The sequence below is a fragment of the Callorhinchus milii genome, unplaced genomic scaffold (assembly GCF_018977255.1).
Source record: "Callorhinchus milii isolate IMCB2004 unplaced genomic scaffold, IMCB_Cmil_1.0 Scaffold4, whole genome shotgun sequence".
Taxonomy (NCBI): domain Eukaryota; kingdom Metazoa; phylum Chordata; class Chondrichthyes; order Chimaeriformes; family Callorhinchidae; genus Callorhinchus; species Callorhinchus milii.
In genome coordinates this window covers 63521960-63527758 of record NW_024704745.1, presented here as the reverse complement: position 1 = coordinate 63527758, position 5799 = coordinate 63521960, and positions in this window count along the sequence as shown.

Here is a 5799-nt window from a genome sequence, read left to right as displayed (position 1 = left end):
GTGAAAAGAAAAAGAGCACATGTTAACTACTAGTACATAGTTTTGTTTTTATTAGTATTGTTTTGAATAGATTGAGTTCCAATAGAAAAAATTGATCATTGTATTATTTTATTACATGATGGTTAATTATTTACATTTAATGTGACATTTTGGACAATAATGTTAACCTAGCTTATCGGTAAGGAATTTTTTTGATAGATTATATAATAAATCCATTGCATTACAACCATTGCAGCTATCCTTGTATTTTATAGAGATAGCATTTTTGATGCATAGTCAGCAGTAATGCTAACCTGCAGCCATATGTTGTACCATTCAAACACAAGTTATCTAATCATTCTATTTGCTGTTTCATATTCCTATATATTTTAAGTATTAAAGAAAACTAATTGTGGATGCTTATTACCACTGTGGAAATAATTTGGTAGCACCAGATTCAATGCGTTTAGTTTACACTTTTCTATAATAATAGTAAAGACTTTATTTTTCTCCAATTCCAGAAACAAAGTAAACCTTGGGATTTCACCTGTTTTTTGCCCTCTATACACCCAAACATATTCTGAGCAAAATAGCAGGTGGAAAGGTTATTCCTAAATCTTTGCCAGTGTTGCTTTGTCTTTTTTCAGTATCCTCTTTGGGAAAAGTGTCTTCCATTCAGTACTAGCTTGCTAAGGTCAAGAATGTAGTGTAGTGATTTATAGAGCAAGCTCTCAATTTAATGCTCAGGTGATTGGGGCATCCAAGTGTATTCTATATTGTCCTCCAGGACTTGATTTATAATTTTGGCCATAAATTTATAATTTTAGAACTACCTCCCTTAATAGTATTAGGGTACTGATTGAGGGAATGGATCAAAAAGATGAATTTAGTTTGAAGAGTGGTAAAGTATGAAGTGTTGCATATGAAGGTTTTGTGTAACTACACTTTATGTGAAAAAATATAAATGAGATACAATGTGTTTCTTTATTAGGCAAGTAGAATTTTCTATGGAATGTTCTGATTCAGGAAGCACTGAACTTATTCTTACAAATAACACTGTTTTGTGTACATGTACATCTTTGCATCTGAAAATTTTAAATAAAGTCTCTCCTTACATAGTTATTTGATTCGCAGTTATTGTGAAAGTACGCCAAGGAATCAGATGGATTTTATATCATCAACTTTCAGTCAAACCATGTAATTTCAAATCATTCATCTGATGGTTTGTTAAATATACATATCTTTAGTTTGCAGTTTTCAATGATTTTTATGCCTCTATTTATGCACCTTTTTGATGCTATTAAACCAGTTTATATCCTACAAGCTTATTGTCTGCTCATTTTAATATCTGGGGGTTAAATCTGCAAAAAAAAAATTAATGTTGCAGAAATTGAAAAGGTATATAAATTCTATTCTGACAGCTACAATTTTACAAATCGTAATATCTCACATCTTTTGTACCCTAGTACACACACTGGGGTCCCCAAGCTTTGTTCTTACCAACCTGTGGCTAATACTCTCCAGAAATAGATAAGAGAGAGTAAACATTTCCATTCCACATGTGTAGCTGGCATACCTTTGTGGAATTCTGTCTGGTTTGGATACTCTTAAGCATGGTGATGGGTTTCTGAATGCTTCAGATGTGAGACTGACCAAAACAAACAATTACCATCATTTCGAAAAAATCTCTGGCGTTGAAGAAACTGGCAGAATCTATGCTGTCTCCAGCTAATGCTACAGATGGTCTTGAAAGAAAGCTTCAAAAGTAGACTGGATTTCCAAATAGCTGCACAGGTATTTTGGGAGTATTCCAGTCTGCGTTCATCAATATGTTAGCTAACATTTACCACTAGAGGTTGCTGTTGTATTAGCACAAACACTTCACTCATTTACATACATTTGGGATTGGGGAATGCATTTCATAAAAGATTTCTTTTTGGAATTTGCTTTTCCCAAACCCAAAAGAGCAAGAACCCAAAAGCACATTTATTGATTTGAATTTCTTTTCATTTTAAAACTTAAGAAAATAAATATAACCAGCTAATTTTTTTGTTGGAAATATTAGATTTTTATCAAAAAATTGCTTTGAATTGAATGATTACATGTGAAGTTATTTCCAGAATCTCTACATAAGTGCGGTTTTGAGGGACAACTAAAGATCTTATAAGGGACCTTTTAAATGATAGTTCATCTGCACTGCGCTTGAATGCCCCAATTAGTGCTGGAGTGATTCTGGTAACACTGGTACTTGTAGAAGTGTCCCTTGTGCTTATTACTCCAGTTCTTTCTTAGTGTCAGGGCTATCCAGACTGTGCCCTCTCCTGCACCAGGCTCTACAAGTGTGTGATCCCTATTCCTGCTCAGCTCCATGTGATCCCTGTTCCTGCTCAGCTCCATTGGCTCCCCGTCTCCAAGTGGTTCAAATTCAAGATCCTAATTCTCACTTTCAAATCCCTCCACTGTCTTGCCTTAATCGTTCTCCACTACTTCCTTCAGATGCACTGACCCACCCAGTCACTCTCTTCTGTTCAGTGAACATCAGCTTGCTTCATGTCCCTGGGCCTATCTACCCCATCATGGACCGGCGGGGCTCCTGGTATTGCATCACTGTTCTCTGGGACTTCCTCCAACTCCCTCCCTTCCTAGCTTTGTTCAAGTTCCATCTCAAGACTTATCTTTTTGACCGTGCTTTTGGTCATCTTTCTCCCCATTCTCTTCAGGTTGGGTGCCCAAGCTGTAGCACTACTAGTGTTAAGACTGCTATTGTTAAGGCCTTTGAGACATCCTTTTGATGTGAAAGATGTAAATTGTATTAAAATGTGGAAAGCCCAGCAAAATTGTTATTTGTTCCTTAATTAATGCCATCATTAAGCACTGACCTTTCTCACCGCATTGCCCCAGGCCTTAGATTTCTCTATAGCCTCTCAGTCTCTCTCGGTCAGTTGACTGCTCAGAGAATTCCCTGCGTTATAGCATCATGTGTGGAATTACAATTTATGTTCCTGCTCTACATTAGGAATTTAACCTCAAAGTCAGTTTCCTAACTTTACCAGCAAACAGATAGACAGACTGGGGAAGTGGGCTGCAAGGAAATCTGAGGTATAGAACAATGCAGTGAGTGCAAGTAAGTTTTCAAGTAAGGGTGATGTCAATTAAGGAATTAGTAATCCATTTGTGGGCATTTTTTAATACTGCAAGTATTGCTTCATCAAATGTTACAATACCGAAACAAGCCATTTGGTGCATTTAAGTCTCATGTTTTTTTCCACCTGGTCACCTACTCTGAGTGTGGAGTACGTGCTCTGTAGTTCAGCAAACCTATCCCGTTTATTCACATAACCCAAAAGAATGATCACTATTCTGGTATTCTGAAGCTGAGGAGCATTCATTTTCTTTGTGGAATATTTTATTTGACTAGTTTTCACTGTATTGCTGCTAAAGATTCCTGTCCAGCCATGTTTACACATCTGCCTTGAAGGCAGCTGGAAGATCTCACTTCTGTGTGTAAATGTGGTATTTGGCTGTTGCAAATCAGGTCCATATTGAATTTTAGGCCAAATGTTCAGGGTGTATAAATTATCACAAACCTGCTGTGAGAGAAGTTATACACACAGACTACGGACAGACAGCGTCTGAGCAATTCTCTTACTGCATGCTACACCAAACTACGAGATATCTCACTCTGCCTTGAGTCTCTGAGCTCCCTACCCCTTGTCTAGTCATTACCATGTTCTCTGTTCCAGACTGATTCATAATCTGAACGCCACGCCAGGCTTACTATGTTAGCTCTTAGTTCCCTTAAGAGAAGCCCCTACTCTTAATGTGAATCATCTTGAGCTCCACCTGATGAAACCATGGGGAGAAACCTGGCTAGTGCTGTAATTATTAATATTATCACAATATATTCATAACCTTTGTTGAGTGAAGGCTTCTCTTCTGCATATTGATTGTCACATTTTCATGAATTCTTTCTTTGCATTCTCCAACCCATTCAGCCTGAAGCTAAAATGATTTTGACATTGTGTAGTCTAATATCTGTAATATCCTACACATAATGGCCAGATGGATTACAAGGAATAATGGAATATATTTTGTACAGAACAGTTACAGTGTAGTGTAGATGAGTGATCCTGCTCAATTGGTTACTTTTCCATTCTAGCTATTGAAGGTTATTAGTCAGAACTTATTCTATAGAGGTATACTGTACCTGATATTGCAATGTTATATATTTTTTAAAAGAACAATTCAGAATATCTCTTCCAAAACACCAGTGGTAATTAACACATCAGAGGATACAATTTTTACCTCTGATTTCCACCCTTTCTGAAATGACTTGTTTTCGGAGTGCTGCTATGTTGCTAAATTTAACACTAGGGTAAATCAAATAATAATTATTCTTGCATTTGATCTAGTACTTACAATGTTGAAATGTCTTAAAGCACTTTATGTGCAATTGCTGTCAAATATGGCGCCTATGAATTTGTGGCACCCAATTTGCATGTAGCAATGTCCCACAAACATCCTTGAAGTGAATAACCAATTTATCTGGAGGATTGTTGAGCAGGAGGAATTCCCTTCCCTTTTTGAATAGTGGCATGGGCTCTTTAATATCTATCCAAACAGGGAAATGGGACCTTGGTTTAACATTTCATCCACATGTGCTCTCTCAGTGCTGCTCTTGAATGTCTGTCTAGACTATGAGCTCAAGATCCGGTATGAGGCCTGAATCCACAACCTGTTGACTCGGAGGTGAAATTGCTGCCCACTAAGCAAAGCTGGTGCCCAATGTATGAAATAAATAGGAAAAATAACCCTTGCTGAAAGGAATACGCTTGAGGAAACTAAACCTGGGTGTCCTGTAGCATATTGGTTAGAGCACTCCCCTCGCAAGATAGAAGCTCCAGGTTCGATTCCTGGGCAGGTCGAAACATTAGGTAAGTTTCCTTACTCCAAATGGCTCAATTTATCTAGCAGTAAATAGAAACCTGGTTGTTAGTCGATTGGCAAATCACTAACCGGGGATAATATTTCCTCAAAAAAAATTTTGGTCACTTAATCCATGACTGTTTGTGGGGCATTGCTGTGCACAATTGGACAATCAAAATATACAGTCAATTCACTTTACAGTATATTCTGTGAAGCACTTTAATACATCTCAATGATAAAAACAGTTTATCTAATAATAATCCAGTTTATACAATACAGTTTATAGAATAATAGGCCTTGCATTTGATATAGTTATCAAAGGCAAGGATTATTATTGTATAAACTTGTTCTTTCAGCCAGAAGCTAAACTGCTGTGTGTACTATAGGTAATGTCTGGCTTAGGAGTTGGATTTAGCTCCTGTTATTGTTTACATTATCATTTCTGCTCAGTCCTTCTTCATGATTTGTCTTTGGTTATAATTGCTCATACTAGCCTATCATTGTAAGTCAAGAAATTGGAAGATGTCACTTGAAGTATGTTGACTCGACACAATAAAATGCTTGAATAATTCAGAATTTAAATAACTGAATTACACAGAGTCAACAAGCTGACTGTTTAATGTCATGTTTCACTTTAGCTCTGAACTGTAAGTTTATTGTTGTACTACTGTGTACAGGAAACAATGGCCAACATACACTCAACAAACAGGAAATATAAACTCTTTGCTGTGCTGAATAATGTGATTGAATGTACAGGACCAAAAGACCAGTGTGGTCCACCTGGCCAGCCCCAAATTAAACACAAATTAATTCTACACTTTTTCACACACCTCAATCAATTTCTTTGCCAAATAGCTATCTAATTCAGTTGTTCCCTTTGCTCAGTGGGCACTG